Here is an 18633-nt window from a genome sequence, read left to right as displayed (position 1 = left end):
TCCCTGCTTTTGTTCACAGTAGTGAAATTCTTCTTCCTTAGCCTGTTGCTAGTTAAATCTTCTTTTAAATTGTTTGATTCTTGTTGCCTCCCTTTCATCCTTACCCTCTTTTTTTTAAGAACCTCCATATCATCTTCAAACAATCTCTGTCCTTCCCCAGTGACATTCATTTGACCATTTCTTTGGGACAACATTTCTTCAGTCTTGATTGGAATAAGACTATCATCCTCCTCCTCTATGACAGTTCTAACATTCTGCTACCTACTCCCAGGTGACTCTTATGTCTCCTTCTGGTTCTAAGATCTTGCCATCTTAGTCTTGATCTAAATAGATTTCAGATTCTGCTCCTTCTCCCTGACAAAATCTAAAGTTTGTTCATTCTCCTGTGATGTATTTGCAATCATCCACAAATTATTAATTTTAAAATCATAAGACCTGTCTGTCTTACTCAGATCTCCAGTCATCACATTTCCTTACTGCTTGGAATATTCTATGTGATTCAGCTCCTCAAGCTCAACTTCATCTCCTTCCTTCACAAGGAATGGTTCTTGTCTTGTAAGAGCTCCAATTATTAATTTGTCAATGAGTTCTTTCTGCTGTAACAACTCAATACTTTCCTCATTTGAGAGATCTTCTTCATCATACTCTGCTTCTCTAGAGTACCTTTTATCCCCTAAAACACATTGCTCCTAATACTTCAGTTTAAGAGATCTATTCAGCCTCACTTCAGAGTATTCATCTTCTATGAGATACTCCTCCATGCTTTCGGCAGCTTCACAGGACTGTCTATCCTCTCCTATGCATCTTGCAAGCACACCAAAACTATTAGGTTCAAAAACACAAGGCATGATGGTGTTATACATCAACTCTTCATCTTCTCCCTATTATGGTTCACAAATGGACTCTTCCATTTCCAACTCAACTTCCTTGAGTTTTTCCCTCAGCCACTTTACTTGCTTTTGTTGTAGCCTTCTCTGCATCTCATGCCACTCTACTAGCTTCTTCCTTAATACCCAACCTTGTCTCTGGTTTTCTTCTAGCTGCATTGTTAACACACCAAGTTCTTTTCTTATCTCAGCTAACTCCTTGTCAATCTCCTCTTGACTCAGTCTCTTGCCATCTGCTTTGGAATTCTTCTTCTCATATCTTCTATTGTGGCTTCTCTCTAAACCTTTGTTATGACTGTTAGTAGTCATCTTCTTCTCCTCTTCCTTCATGAGCTCCTCACTCGTCTGTAATAAGCCTCTACAATAGCTAGTCCTCCTCCCTGCAATCCTACCTCACTAAGCTCTCCTCACTGAGTCTTTTGGTAAGAATGGGTCCTCTGTCTGGAACCTCCTCTTGAGCAACGCCTTTTCTCTTTCTAGGCTTCTGCAATCTTTTACTCTCTCTTGAGAACACTTCAGTTGACCTCTCTCTGTCCAACCTCTTGTTGGATTCTTCAGGTTCACTATCACTTCTCCTTCAGAGTGTTTTCCTTACTTTGCCTTCAAGAACACATCTGGTTCTCCTCTCACAACTTCTCTTGCTATCCTTTGTTGAGATGTTTCATCTACAACCACAATCTTCAATTTCAATTTGAAACAAAACGCACTATCTTACCTCCAAGATCTATGTATGATATTGTTCTCCCATTCTTCTGCACTTGAATGGATTGTCCTCTGTTTGGTCTCCAAGTCCTCTTTCCTTCAGAACTTGTACTAAGAAATCTTGCTCTCACTTTTCTTCAAGGAATCCTCTGTTTCTGTCTACTCCAAGCCTCTACTGGAACGACTACAATCTCCCAATAACTTAAAAAGTTCCCATACAATTTTCTATTGTAGCCTTTATCATTCATCAATTAACTTATGCACATTACCTTCTTATGTGTGCAAACTCCTTTTCATAGGAAATATTTCCCTGCTTTGATTACAATTCTTCTCTGATACCAAATGATGCAGGGTTACCCCTGCTTACACCCATAGTATGCATGTAGAATGCATCCACACATTTTTCCCAAGTATTTAACTCTCAAAGGAGTTAAATCTTCAACCATCAATGGTTAAGGCCCTATTCATCAGTTCCTTTATATTAGAACTCAATCACCCCGCTTAAGCCTCCTATTGGGACTATTTACCTACTCATAACCTTCATTATCCATTTTATTAAAGCCTTCCTCAAATATCTCTTATTGGGATTGTTAAAACCCTTTATAACCTTTATACAACCATTTAAGCCCGTTTATATATAATCTTTCCATTTGCTAACCATGGTTAATATATAATTATCGTATCAAAGCTTCTATCGGTGCTCTTTTGCTTTGCAAACCATTTACAAAGGAAAAACCCTGAAAACATACCTTTTGCCTTTGTACAGCCTCTGCACACTTTCTGAGGTTAACTTTATCACAATCGGGGTATCGCTTCTCCGCGGCACACAGCCTTCTCCTTTTGCTTCCCTGATATGCGATTATATCATTTTCTGGAATACACCAGAAAACAAAGGAAAACCCTGCTTCGAACCCTTGAGCCGGACTTCAAAAGTTATAACCCGTGTTCACAAATATCGTCAGGTCCACTCCTTCCAATCCTTTTGTTGAGCTACTCTGATCTTTGCCTTCTCCAATTGCCGACACCTTTGATCTTCACTTATCAGCTATCGACACATCTCTTCATTGCAATATCGTAAGTTGGAGGTTTTCAAGGCCCGATGCTAAAACACTTAAAAGATATGATGAAATTAGGCTCTCAAAGCCGATAGGATTATAAATCCGCCTTTATAAAATTTCAGATCCGATTATGTCGCAATATCGGAGTTTGGTAGTTCAATAGGTCTGCTTCCTCTCCACTGAAACAATGCGATGTGATAGTGTTTCACTGATGCAACTTAATCCTGGCCGTTGATCTTAATGATCCAACAGTTGCTGTGCAACCATACTTCACTTCTTCGTTCAACTTGTTTACTTAGATTTTACGTTGTTTTCAGTGGTTGCGATGGTTCCTGGGTTTCTTTAAAAGGTTCTAGACCTTCTCTATTCCACAGAATTCTTCCTGCAACCCTGTCACGGAACCTACGAATTCATAGTTTACATGTAATTCAATCATTTGATATTAATTCACACACTTACACAGTTCCTGAATGAACCTCTATATATATAAATATGAACAACTAATTACAATCGAGACTTCTGTGTCTCTCACAGCCATGTTCTTCAATATCATGGCCTCATTCTCTACTCTGCGCATAGGCTTACATTTATATCAGAAATCTATGTTTAACTAATTTTGTTTCCATTCCTAAATCTATTGAACTGACTCCTAAATCCTCTCTATCCTGTATATCCACTTCTGATCTCCATTTAATTCCTAAGAGCTCTCCTTAGTTCCTCGAATCAAGGAACTATTTTAAGAGTCCTAATTGACTTTTAACTCTTTTGTCATTAATAACCACTCATGTTCTCATTTATCTGATAGAATTTACAAGACATCTCACATTATCTAATTAATTCCTATTCTATGCACTCAAAAGCCTAAATATTGCATTAATTCATCACTTAGGAATCCAACTTCCTTAAAATACATGACCCCCTATGTCTACTTAATTACAATGATTTTCAATTGGGTTGAATGCACCTGCATCACTTTTACTCTTTTTTTTCCAATTGTTGTGGTGTCAACCTTGTAGGTTGTGGAAGGCTAGGGGAAACAACACTTCCATATTTATAGTTGTGAGTGATAGGCTTCCTTGTTGCCATAATTTTTCTTTCCATTTTTCTTGCCAACCTAAATGCCTTCTCCAATGAATCAGGTTCCCAAAGGCAAACCTCATGTTGGATGTTATCCTTTAAAGTCCCTATGAACACATCAATCCTATGCTCCTCTGGAATATATTTTACCCTTATATTCAATTTTTGGAAGTCCTCAATGTGCTCCATCATTGAACCCTTTTGTTTGAGATTTATCAATTGGCTAAAAGAAGTGTTGTTTTTTGTATCCTCATAATGTGTTATCATTTATTCTGTAAAAATTTCCCAAGTGAAAGTCTGTTCACAAGAGAAAAGCCATTAATACCATAAAAGTTGATTTGGTTCCACATATAAAGTTGCAATGCGTATATTTTGTGTGTTTTCACATTATGGAGATCGAAATATTGCTCCATCTGTAGTATCCATGTTATGGGATCCTTCCCATCAAACTTCCTCATATCGATCTTTGGAACATGGTGGGTCTTCAATCCACCGTTAGAGTCTATGAAATCATGCTTAAAATTTTCTTTGTTCTCCTCATGAGTTTCCTTTACTACGCTTTCACCATTAATAAGCATTTCTTGTAGCAAATTGGTCAAATATGTCATCAAATCTTCCATGTTGCCTTTAATTTTTTGTTCTATACCATCCATCTTAGCTTCCATGCATGTATTCAAATCTTCCATGCTTCCTTTAAGTTTTTTCTTCTATACCATCCATCTTAGCTTCCATGCCCTTCTTTAAACTATCCATCTTAGCTTTTGTTACTTTTTGTGAGAGTGAATTTTGTTGCACTTGGTCTCGTAATTTTGATATATCATGTTGCATTTCTTCCTCTTCTTCATGAGTCATGCTAGAGCTTTCAAGTTGCTTACTAGGTGTTTCCATTTTCCTTCTTCGGAGCATCAATTAACAATAATAATGATTCACTATTCCCTCTAAATTCCTTCAACCTAATTCTTTAAACCAAACTTATCAAAAATTAAAAAAAAAAAACTACACGCCTTTTTTCACTTTGTAGGAGATTGATATTGAATCTATTGTATCTCTGTAATTTTAGATTGCTAAGGTCTAAAATTGCATCCTGTGGCAGCCCTTTGAGTCCTCTTTTCAACCCCTCAAGTCTGATCAAGATTGGATTCTCGAAGGAAGAGTTATGCCAAATATCCCACGATGACCAGATTCTAGACTGGTTTAATAGATCGAACTTCTATGAAGTTCCATGTCTCACGTTTTCAACCTTAGGACCTGAAAATGATTCACAGAAAACTACAGGTCATCCTATTTCTGTAAATTTGTACAAATTTTCAATCTAAGGCTCAGAGAGAAAATAATGACAATTTTCCCTAGGTCACCTGTTTGAGATATAACTCGAGAGCCTTTAAAAACTCTAACTTCCTTGGATCCTATCTTCGAAAATATAGAGATAAAATATTTGAAATTCGGACCCAACGTTCATTGATACTTATGTTCAAATGGATTTTAACTTCCACTTCTGAAACGTCGTAGAAAAATGTTATAGAGAAAATGCCACGATGACCTGTTTGAAGTAGCGAAACCCTAGAATCCAAAGCTCTGATACCAAATTTTATGTAACTAGCTCAAAAAATAGAAGAAAAGATAGATCAACAACTTCAAAATCAACTTCTTCGAGGGGGAAACCTCCTTTACATTACACAAATGAATAATTTTTTGATGATACAAATGACAGAACCTCCTTTCTATATATAGGAGTTTAAGGGGTCACAATATAATCAAAGTTGACATAACAATAATAATATAAGGACACGACAATAACAATAGTGGGCTTCTTTGGGGCACAATAATAACAATATGGGGACAATAGGGGTACAAAAATAATAATAGTAATGGGGAATTGCTAATATTATAGGGACCTAACATATCATGTTTTTTTAAATATGTACTATGAAAGTCACATTATTAGAAAATAATGACTTATGATAACACCATATGGGGTTTCAATGTAAACAGTTATTCAGACTGGAAGTAAGCTGGCCGTGGGGGGTGATTTTGAGCTTTATTTCATTAACTAGTTAAAAACCAATTTTTGAAAATTTACCACAAGATTTTGTTATTTAATTAAATGATTTATATATGCAATTGGAGTTTTGACATCACTAACCCCTAGTAACCAAACTAAGTTAATGGGATTGGAATATCTTTGGAAGACTTCAAAGGGAAAAGAAAACAAAATATACAAGCAATCCCAAATGATGCCCATAAAGAAATCCGTAGAGAACCATTCAAGAAATGAAACCTACAATGAGAGTCATAAATATTACCAAATGGTTAAGGGGATAGAGAACAAAGAGGTCCAAAACCTAGCTCCTAAGCAACAATAATTTGGTAAATTTGTGATGTGTATTATGACCTTTTTTTTATGATCTAGGGGTTCTTAGAGCATAGAGGGAGACTGTACTTATTTTTATCAAGATTATATTTCTAGGATGGTCTATTCAATCCCGAGCTTGTATATTCAACATAATTGTAGCTTATTAACATGGGTTATAAGAAATAGTAAAGATCTTGAGTTCAAATATATGAGAGAAATGTTCAAACCCCATGGAAGACATGAGTGTCTATCAGGTTGAGAAACAAGAAAATGTGTAACAAATAAAAATTCTCTACTTCTATTTTTATAGCTTGAAGAGAAGAGATTTAGAAGGAATCATGCACATACATGGATGAGATAAAAGAGGCTTCCATTGGGATAGTGATAATAGACAAGAAGCTTCTCCTTGACTTGGAAATAAGCTCTCATAGAAACTATATTCTAGTGTGAAAGCCTACCCACCATCTCCTTATGCCTCTGAAATTCATCCCTAATCACCTTGTTAGAATTCTTCAACCTCTTCACATTTACAGTTGTTTTGGTCTCCATCAAATCCTTATAAGTACTCCCTATCCATATAAGTAGTCCAAAGATTTGTGTTCTATGTTTTCTCCATAAATCGAGAAATTTTCATTGTCACTATCAGTAGAAGAATGGGAATTAAATTAGTTGAGGTATTTTTCAAAATATTTTGTTGTAAACAACCATGCCTCCTTACCAGGAAGAAAAAAGTAACAATTTTGTTGAGTAAGTTAGGTCTACCTTTCTATGGCTCAAGAGATTTGAGAAACTCTAGCAAGTCCCTATTAAGCTTAAGATGAACTTAATTCTATTTGTAACTTCACCAATCTTATCCATTGTTCCAAATTTCTAAGATAGTATTAGCCCCCATCATATGCCATATCTAGAAGAGTCCATCATCCAAATCTAATAATGGTATCCTAGATCAAAGACAATATGAATTTAGGAAAGCAAGCATAACTTATATGCAATGGTATTGAAAGGTTTACATGCAATCCTTATTGAAATGTTTACTCTTCAAAAGGTTGGTCTTGAATGGTCTTGATGGCTTGGTCAAAACTAGAAGTTAAATCCTCCTTAGCTAGTTAAGGCTGCGCTAATGAAGACTTTCTGGGTTGATTGTGACATAACAAGCAATCTAAGGCCTTGGTGAATTGTAAATTGTTAGAATAAAAAACCATGTTTTTCCATTATAAGCCTCTCTTCTCATTTCATCACCTCAAATTATGTTTTCTAGTGATTTTATGGAAACATCCATTTTCGTTGTAGGTTCACATCATTTTTTTAAATATGTAGTATGAAAGTCACATTATTAGAAAAGAATGACCTAAAACAACACCATATGGGGTTTCAACGGTTTAAATCCTGAAAAATAGTTATTTAGATTGAAAGTAAGCTAGATGTGTGATTAGGTGCTTAAAATTACGGTCAAATCTTAAAGTGGCAGAATCTCTATAAACTTAGCTTCAGATCGAAGAACTCATCATCCTGATTCCAATGATATGAACGAAACTCAAATCCGAGCTCATATGTAGAAGTTAGAGCAAGTCAAATTTCATATTTGACTTGGACACATGGCAAGGTCCTTTAGAAAATGAGGAGGCACCATGTGGCAAGCCACCATTGGCCCCTGCATTTTTCTAATTACATACTGCAGGTGGGTCGACGTTAAAAATTCGCCCTAGAATAGCCAGGGTGCGATGCGATAATCACATCGCACATTGCAATAGGGTAGGTAGGAAGACATTAAAGAATCAGACCTAGCAAGGTGATCATAATCGCACATCGGTGAAGGGAATTATTATAGATAATTGGCCCTCAGTGTACCTCGGTTACAATGCAATAACTGTAATCCCACTTCGCAAAAAGACCCACACATATAAGACCTCTGATACTCTGTTGATTGCGATTTGTGAAAGGATTCCAAATGAGAAACATTTATTGGTTCCTGTTAATATTTCATCAGGTCCACCATATCACAATCACATATTTCCCCACTTCGTTCACAAACCATTAGACTTTCGGTTTTCCATCTATTTTGATTTGCGATGGAACAATTGTTTGACATATTATAGCCCGTCGTGCGGAAAATTTTTTGCTCACTAAGCACTTTTTTGAGATAATTTGTAGTAGCATTCCAGAAATGGGGCAATTTGTGGAGCGAATAATGGGAAAACAAGGGGTAGTCATAACTTCTTCAGTTTTCCTCTGAATTGGATGAAAAAAGAGGCTAGATAGCCATTTTTGATATTCTGGACTGATGGGAGTAGGTTTCATAAGCATTTAAGCATTGTAAACATAGATTTTTACACTTTTGAGCATAATAGAGAGGCCCAAGCCATTGGAAGCTAGACCAAGGAGACGTAGCCCAGGAAGAGTGAACTCCTTTATCATGTTCTTATCATAATGTGTTTTTGATGATGTTATGTACATGTCTATGTTGCTATCCAATTCTTATTTATGTTAAATTGCTCAAAAAATTAACCTAAAAACTCTTGATTTCACTTGTAAAAATTCATTAATCCTTAAGCATAATGAAAGTATTTGTTTCATATTTTAAGGAGGATCTTAGCATTGCAATGTAATATTCTAAATCAAATCGATTTGGTATCAGATCTACTAGGTTTTCTTTGTGAAAGAAGGATTTAATTTTTTGCAAGTTTATGTCATGCTTACAAGGTTAAAACTCAAAATAGGATAAGGAAAGCTGGTTGGAAGCCCTCAAGTTGGGTCAAGGGGAAGGAGAGAAAGGTTTCCATAATCTCCAACACTAGTTTAGCCTCAAGTTGCAGTTGGCACTCCAGAGATCATATCTCATGAAGGAGAACCTACAAACATGATAGAAGATTAGAAGACCTTCAGAAAGGCTTTCTTTGATATGATAGAGATGTTGAAGTTCCTCTATGAAGAGAGGAATATTAGGTTTCAAGGAGAAAGTTCCAAACCTCCCAAAGGAGAAGGCTCTTCAGGAGGAGGTAATGGAAATGGAGACAAACCTCCACCCTCTCCACCATCTTCTTCATCTTCATCTTCACAAGCATATTCACCCTCTTCCACTAACACAACCATTACTCATGCTCATCATAATTCTTCAAAAGGAACTAGTAAATCACCTTTTTTAAAACTTGATGTTAAATTCAAGTTGCCCATGTATAATGGTGAAGTGAATGTAGAGAAGCTTGATAACTGGATTCGTCAGTTGGAGGTCTATTTTGCGATTCAAAACCTTCAAGAGGATTACATAAAGATTCAATTAGCTTCCTTGATAATGGAGGGTGCAACACTAGTATGGTGGGAATCAAAAACCCAAGAGGAGATTAAAAAACACAGTGAGATCTCAATTTCTTGGAATGATTTAATTGCTACAATCAAAAGACAATTCTACCCTCTAGCTTATATGTAAAAATCCATTTAAGAGTAAAGGAAAGGAAAAGGCTTTCAAAGGGAAGGCAAAGGAAAATGCATGTATCAAAAAAGAATGAGAAAACGTTATATGCAAACATTGTTATAGAGTCATGATGAAGCTCATTGTTGGAAGCTTCATCCCAAAATGAGACCAAAAAGAAACAACAACAAGGGAAACAAAAGACAACTGCAACCACTCAACAGGATTTGGGATCTGATTCAGATGATGAAACTAAAATCACAACAATGGGGTTAAAATGAAAAGAATCCATTGCTAGCACTAGTTCTTCAAACTCACAAAATGAAACTCCAAACGAAAAGAGTAGAATAGAACTTTTTCACATAAGGGTGATATCAAAACACAAAAATATTGATACACTTTTCGATAGTGGCTCTCAAGCCAATATTATCTCCGAAATAATTGCCAAAATTTAAACTTGGAAACCATTCCACATCATAAACTGTATCCACTTGGATGGGTGTGTGACAATGTGCATTGCAGGTTACTAAAACTTTTAAACTGAAATTCGCTATTACTGCAAATTTCATAGATGAAATGGAGCTTGATATTGTGTTGTTAGATATTTGTGGCATAGTTCTGGGTATCCCGTACCTTTATGACAAAAAAATTATCTTCCATAGACATGAAAACAAATATCGTTTATTGAAAGGCGGAGTAGAATATATTGTGAGAGCTCATACCAAGAAAATAAATCTTTCACTTGTAAATGCAGGGTAGATGAAAAGACTAGTGAATTTGAGCAAGAATTTTGTGCTTCTAATAACGAAACCCAAGGATGATGTTGATAATGAAGCTTTTAAAGGTTGTGATTCAAATATGAAATCTGAACTGGATGACGTATTGTTGTTTCAGGAACCAAAGGGATTACCTCCCAAGAGAGGAATCCAACATGAGATACAGTTGCAGCAAGATTGTCCTCTTCCTAACATTGACATGTACAAGATGTTAGTGTTGGAAAGCGCAGAAATTAAGAAGTAAATTCAAGAGTTTTTTAACAAAAGGATCATCATACCATATTCCTCGTCATTTGGTTTGTCTAGGTGCCAAAGAAGGATGAAAATGGCACATGTAATTGGACTTTTGTGCATTGAACAAAATTATGGTAAAGAACTGTTACCCACTGCCGAGAATAAATGGTTTACTTGATCAATTGAAAGATGAAAAGTATTTCACTAAGTTGGACTTAAGAAGTGGCTACCATCAAATTAGAATAGTTGAAGGAGACATTTGGAAGAAAACATTCAAAACAAAACAAGGACTGTTTGAATGGCTAATTATGTCATTTGGTTTATATAATTCTCCTGCTACATTCATGCGTGTGATGAATGATGTATTGAGGCCATTTCTTGATGAGTTTTTCATAGTATACTTAGATGACATCTTAATTTTAAGTAAATATCATGATGAACATGTCATGCATGGAGGAAAAGTAATCGATGTCTTGAAAAAAGAACAATTGTATCTTAAGATGTCAAAGTGCGAGTTTGGAAAAACTTATTTAGTTTACTTCGGTCATATCATTGGAGGAGGTGAGTTGAAAATAGATCCCTCCAAGGTTAATGTCATTGTAAACTGGCTAAGGCCCAAGACAGTTACAGAGGTAAGAAGTTTTTTGGGAGAAACCCAATATTGGAGGAAATTCATTGATAATTTTTCTCTTATAGCATCTCTATTACATGCATTGACAAGTGTGAAAAAGTTTTTCAGTACAGAGGCAAACAGAAAAAGGCCTTTGATGTGTTGAAGGAAAAGATTAGTACAACTCTAGTACTCGCACTTCCAGACTTGAGAGGGTCATTTGAAATTCAGACTAATGCTAGTGATTACGCTATGGGTGCAGTACTCATGCAACATGGTAAGCATATCTGTTTTCATTTAGAAACTTTTAATGGTGCAGTGATTAACTATCCTACATATGATAAGGAATTGTATGCGTTGATGAAAAGCGTGAAAAAATGGAAACACTACTTGATGGGTAAGGAAATAGTCATTCACACTTATCATCAACCATTGCAATACTTGCAATCACAATCAAAGTTGCAGCAATCAAGGAACTTCTGATGATTGGGTTTTCTTCAACAATTCCACTCGGTAATCAAGTATAAGAAAGGTATCTAAAATAAAGTTGCTAATATTCTTTCTTGGCATGTTGTTAGTGCAACTACTTTATTCAAGCATAATTATGTTTTACACAAAAGTTATATTGAGCAATATGCATTAGATAATGACTTTCAAGATGCTTATGCAAACTTGATTCAAGGTAACAAAGCGGAGGAATTGGATTTTATTTGCATGATAACTTGTTGTACCATGTTGGCAAGATTTGTATTCCACAATGAGAAAGATTTAACATCATAAAAGAGGCACATACTTCTCTTATTTCTGGTCATTTCGGTGTAAGTAAGACAGTGGCACATCTATAGGGTATTGTTATTGGCCTCATTATGTGCAATCAGTAAACCTAGTAATAGGAAGTTAGGTTTGTACACACCACTTTCGATTCCTTCGTGACCATGGGAGAGTGTTTCTATGGATTTTGTAGGAGGTATTCCATTGTCAAAATGAGGTCATGATTATTTGTATGTAGTTGTGGATAAGTTTAGAAAAATGTTTATTTTGATGCCATGTAAAAAGCCAGTTACAGCTAAACAAACTACTCAGTGATTCTTTCAAAATGTTTGGGTGCATTTTGGATTTCCCACATCCATTGTTAATGATCAAGATTCTTTCTTTGTTGGGAATTTGTGGTCAATATTGTGGGGATTCATGGACACCACAATTCTCATCCACAAACAGATGGTCAAACAGAAGTGGTGAACAAAACAGTGATACATCTTCTTCACGGGTATTAGAGAAAGCATCCTAAGTTGTGGGATGAACATTTGCACTATATTCAACATGCTTACAACTGAGCCAAACACTATTCAACTCAAACTTCATCATTTGAGGCATGCTTGGGATACTTGCCTAAATCTCCTTTGGATTTTATTTTTGGAAAATATGTTTCTATTGAAGGTCATAGTGACATAGACAAAGTAAGAAAGTTCATTGAACAAATCCCATTAGTGCTCCGAAATGTTCAAGAATGGCTTGAGAAAATCCAAGGCAAGTACAAAGAAAGGCATGACAAGCATCATCAAGATCACAAGTTCCAAGTTGGTGATGAAGTTTGGCTTCACATTAACCAAGGGAGGCTCCAAGGAGAAGGTAAAAAGCTAAAACCAATTATATATGGTCCATTCATAACTTAGGAAAATATTGGTAACAATGCCTTCAGGTTGTATTTGCCTTCTTATATGAAAATTGATGTTGTTGTTAATGTTGAGAATTTAATGTTGTATGAGCCTCCTTTGATCTAATATCAAGGAGAGAATATTCAGATTCCATATATTGAAGGATTTTCTCTAGAATTCCTTGATGAGCTTCAACAAGACACTATACTTGATAGAAGAATAAGGACATCAAAAAGGGGAAGTATTGATTATCTTCGAGTGGTGCTCAAGGGTACAAATCCTTTAAAAGCCAAATGGATAGAGGTTGGAAAGGTGAGGGAACTATACCCTCACCTCTTGGACAATGGAAAGTGATCCTTTTGGGGACCAAAAGGCTTCTAGTGGGGCGGAGTGATCAGGTGCTCAAAATTAGGCTCAAAACTCAAAGTGTGAGAATCTATATAAAATTAGCTTCATATTCACGAACTCATCATCTTGATTCCAATGGTGTCAGTGACACTCGAATCTTAGCTCATATGCAGAAGTTAGAGCAATTAAAAGTTTAGATTTAACTTGGACACATGGAAAGAGTGGATGACGTGACAAGGTCCTTCAGCGAGTGGGGAGGCACCAAGTGTCAGGTTGTGATTGGCCCCCACATTTCACTAGTCACATATCACAGGTAGGTCAGCGTTAAAAATCGACCCTAGGAAAACTAGGGTGTGATGCAATAATCACAATCGCACATCGCAATAGGGCAAGCATGAAGGCATTAAGGAATCAGCCCTGGTAGGTGTGATGCAATGATCGCAATCACACATTGGCCAAGGGAAGTATTACAAATAATCGGACCTTAGCGTACCCAAGTTACAATGCCATAATCACCATCGTACTTCGTAGAAGATAGAGTCCCATACATATAAGACTATAGGTACTCCACCGATTGTGATTTGTGAAAGGATCCGAGATGTGAAACATTTATTGGTTCTGGTTAATAATTCTGTCGGGTCTGCCATACCACAATCGAACATCACCCCACCGCGTTCACAAACCATAAGACCGTCGGTTTTCCATCGATTACGATTTACGATGGGACAATCATCCAACAAATTATGGCCCACTGCATGACAAAAGTTTCGCTCAGTTAGGGCTTTTTGGAGCTAATTTGTAGGATAATGCTATAAATGGTGAAATTTGTGGAGTGAACATTGGGAAAACAAGGGGAAGTCATAAATTCTTCAGTTTTCCACCAAATTAGATTCAAAAAGAGTCTAGATAACCATTTTTGGATATTCTGGACTGATGGGAGCAGGTTTCAGAAGCATTTGAGTATTGTAATAAAAAAAAATTACACTTTTGAGCATAATAGAGAGGCCCAAGCCATTGGAAGCTAGATCAAGGAGACGTATCCCATGAGGGGTGAACTCCTTTATCATGTGCTTGTTGTAATGTGTTTTTGATGATGTTCTGTAAATGTTTATGATGTTGTCCAGTTTCTTATTTATGTTAAATTGCTCATAAAATTAACATAAAAACTCTTCATTTCACTTGCAAAAATTCATGAATCCTTAAGCACAATGAAAGAATTTGTTTCATATTTTGAGGAGGACCTTAGCACTGAAATCTAATATTCTAAATTGGATCAATGTTGGTGGTGATTTTGAGCTTTATCTCATTAACTAGTTAAATACCAAATTTTAAAATTTACTGCAAGTTTTTATTATTTAATTAAATTTTTTATATATGCAATTGTAGTTTTGATCTCAATGTCCCCTAGTAACCAAACTAAGTAAATGGAATTGGATATCTCTAGTAGGATTCAAAGGGAAAAGAAAATAAAATAAACAAGCAAGCCCAAATGATGCCCAAAAATAAAGTCGTAAAGTACCCTTAAAGTCTAACTTAAACCTACAAAGAGAGTCATAGAGATTGCTAAATGGTTAAGGAGATAGAGAGCAAAGAGGTCCAAAACCCAACTCTTGAGGACAAATAATATAGTAAATCTATTATGTGTATTGTGACCTTGAGATTTTTATGATTTGGGGGTTCTCAATGCACAAAGGGAGACTATACTTATTTTTATCAAGAGTCTATTTGTAGGCTAGTCTATTCAATGTCGAGCTTGTATATTAAACACAATTAACATGGGTTAGAAGCAATAGTAATTATCTTGGGTTCAAATAGATGAGAGAAATGTTCAAACCCCATGGAAGACATGAGTGGCTATCAGGATAAGAAACAAAATCTGTGTAACAAATAAACATGCTCTACTTCTAGTTTTACATCTTGAAGAGAAGGCATTTAGAAGGAATCATGCACATACAATGGATGAGAGAAAAGAGGCTTCCATTGGGATGGTGATAATAGACAAGAAGCTTCTCCTTGGCTTGGAAATAAGCTCTCATAGAAACTAAATTCTCATGTCAAAGCTTACCCACCATCTCAATATGCCTCTTAAATTCATACCTAGCCATCTTGTTAGAATTCTTCAATCTCTTCACAGTGATCGTCATTTTTTTCTCCATCAGAGCCCTATAATTAGTCCCTAACATGCCTCTCCCCATAATTTTAGCCGATGCATGGACCAGATCCTCCAAAGTGTACATTTGAGCTTCCCCACTGTAAAATGTAAGAATTTGACTCATCTATTGCTCATACCAAAGGCTCTTAGCATTTTTATCAACATAATACATATCATAACCACTATCCTCAATTGAAATCTTCTCACCTGTAATATTTTCAACCTCATCCCTAGGCTTCTACTATTTATACCTCTTGCCATAAAAGATAATAAGGAACACCATGAAAATCACCCCAACAACGGATCCCACAACAATTCCTGCTATCTTTCCTCGATTTATCCTTTCATGCCTCTTAAAAATTGGCATAAAATATTGCTCCACTGGAAAGATTATAATAATAGGGCTTGTAGAAGATGTAACTATTGTGTTAAGCACATAGGGCTTGGGCAAGCAGCTCCCATAGAGCCCAAGATTTCTTGCAAATGAAGAAGCAATTAACATAGCCAGAATTGTAGTAGATGGTATTCTTCGATAGAGTTTGTTACTAGAAACATTGAATACTTTCGTGCCAAATTGATTAAAACTAGGAACAAGACCCTCCAAACAATTGTTCTCCAACATAATAGCATACATGATGACTCATTACTCCATCAGAATTTCAAGTGAATGGCCTCTTTGAGTGCTCATTGTCCCCTACAACATCTCCCCACTCCCTTCAAGCATTCACTATCTAAGACTAAGTAGGTAGACTGACTTGAGGTTCTATCCATGCCATAACTGGTCCCATTCCACTCTTCAACTCCCCCATTTTCCATATTTCTCCACTTCGCAACCCTGCTTTGCTAAAGTGAAAAAAATGCCCAAGGTTACAAACTTATTTCAAAAATCCAATCATATAGTAACCCCGCCGAAAGCCATTACCAACAACAAATTAAAGCTATCATAGGCTTTAAGTTATTCTATGCAAATGAAATCCAATCCTGGATATAATAAAATTTGGGTATTTAAACATATATCATATAATAACAATGTCATTCCAAACATATCTGAAATTCACGTCAACATTACTTAAAATCATTGGCGAACCTTAAGCAGAAATTATCCGAAAAACATGCAGAACAAGATGATGTGACCCTCAATGCATATTTCGACCATAATCAAAATAAAGACACTAGAATCTAAATCTAGTAAATGCACTCAACATTTGGGATGATAAGCTTCATCTTAGTGTCATGAAGGACAAAGTCTCGATGACTACTAGTTCTCTAATGCAACAACAAATTGAAACAAAATTTAAATCAGATGGCTACTTGTTCTCCAATGCAACAATAACAATGATGTTGAAGCTCCCACCAAATTACTGAATGCTTAGAGGGAAATATAAAGGGAAAGAAGAAAAGTTGTGATCACTAAAAAAATAAGGAGGGAAACAAAGAGGGCTTTGTTTCATCTTAATTTGATGATAAATGAAAAATGGGTAATGAAAATTATGACATGGTTTATAATAAGGACCAGGATATATCCATCTTAAATACAGATCTAATATATGAAAAGAGGGATCCAATTTCTTCACATGGAAAATTTTTTATGAACATACATTATTTAAGTATTTTGTATAGTAATTTTTTTTTTTCTTTAATTTATATTTGGGCCGACATGGGAAAAATTTCAACTTTGATGATGGAAGCATAGAGTTACACATCACACTGGGATATAAAATGAATCTCTCGAATAAAAAATATAACACATTATATGACTTCTATGTAATATTTTTTTCCTTATTCATTTTTTTTGTAATCCTTTGCCTTGAGGAGAGTGGCATAAACTTTAAGAAGGAAGAGATCACACATTAGATTACTTTTAAATAGTTTTTCTTTTGTTTATTCATTTTTTTATTCCTTTTTCATTTTTCTATATATTTATGTCTTTTTATTGATTATTATAGTTCTCTTTACTTTCTATGTTGCTAGGAAAATTTAGGAAAATAGTCAAAAATATCCCGAGCTAAAGTAATCAAAGAACAAAAGACTAATAGATGTTGATGTAGAGGCATGGAAATAAATTCTTAGGAAATTACAAGAGGAGGAAAAGATCAAAAGTGAGAGTGTAACATGACGAGTGGACCTTAAGATACTAGTATGTTTGGTGGAACATTTATATCCCTTACACCTTGTCAATTGTTAATTTCATATTACTAGATGGAATTATTTGATTAATTGAACATTATTTTATTATGTTCTTTGAGACTAATGAATGCTAATAGCAAAAAAAGGCCACTTCCTTATGTTTAATTTTTTATTCCACATTTATACACATCCCTTCTCATTCTGTGTATACTTATATATTCAATTATTAAAAACTAAATTAAGGGAAAATGTGGTCGTGGTTTAGTAGCATATTTTTTTTTTTAATATTCGAACACATGACCTTCTAAAGTCAATATTAGTTCGCAAAACATTGTAGTGCAACTACAAAGTTAGGCTATAAGAAAAAAATGTTCAAGGAAGTATAATCTTTTAGCTAGTCTATAACAACCTTTAAATCCCATATCACCTATAAGTTTGGATTGTTGGAGTGATGCAATTAAAATTACTAACATTAATCACTAAATTGTATTACTGTAGTACTTGTTAACTAGTCATATTTTTGTTCCTAGACTAAATTAGTCATTCATGTTAGTATTTTTTGGTTGTATTAATTATTATCTAGAGATATATTTTTAACCAGGGACTAAATTAGTCATTTAAGTAGTTGTTTTTCGTTGGTTCACATAATATTTCTTATTTTTTTTAGTATTTCACTTGAAAAATTTGCAGTGACTAACTTTTCTAGTCACCTAGTCACCAATTTCTAATTTTCTACTAGTGGATTATGTGTATATTTCTGCAACCTTAATTGTGCTGATGATAAAGATAACTATCTAGTGCCATCCATAGAGTAGATACTCAAGACAGTATCTGGGTCTGAAATGTTTTTGATACTAGATGGTCTTTCTAGTTATAATGAAGTGCTAGTACCATAAACAGACAAATTGAAAATTACCTTCCAGACAAAACGGGGGACATTTTCTTTCAAGAGGATTCCACTTGGGCTTATAAACATAGCTGCAACTTTCCAAAGAGAAATGGACATCGCCTTTCACAACCTGATAGGTCAGATAATTGTTGTTTATTTAGATGATGTTATTGTATTCTCTGTGAAAAGACTAGATCACGTATGTCATCTGAAACAGATATTCGAGTAGTGTCGAAAGTATGGGATTTCTCTCAATCCAAAGAGGAGAGTGTTCAGGTGTCCAAAGGGATTCTACTGGGGCACATCATAGAAAAGAGTGGAATCAATATTGATCCCGAGAGGTTCAAAGCGATCATGTA

The 18633-nt window shown here is 35.3% G+C and overlaps 1 pseudogene; it reads right to left on the bottom strand.

Moving 5' to 3' along the window:
• LOC149207380 (glutamate synthase 1 [NADH], chloroplastic-like) overlaps positions 1–18633 on the bottom strand; it is a 130168-nt pseudogene that overhangs the window by 10335 nt on the left and 101200 nt on the right.

The sequence above is a fragment of the Pinus tabuliformis genome, chromosome 1_2 (assembly GCF_031772625.1).
Source record: "Pinus tabuliformis cultivar Carrire ecotype Pingquan chromosome 1_2, CPIR1, whole genome shotgun sequence".
Lineage (NCBI taxonomy): Eukaryota > Viridiplantae > Streptophyta > Pinopsida > Pinales > Pinaceae > Pinus > Pinus tabuliformis.
The sequence above is the reverse complement of the archived record's forward strand: the minus strand, read 5'-3'. Positions and strand labels throughout refer to the sequence as shown.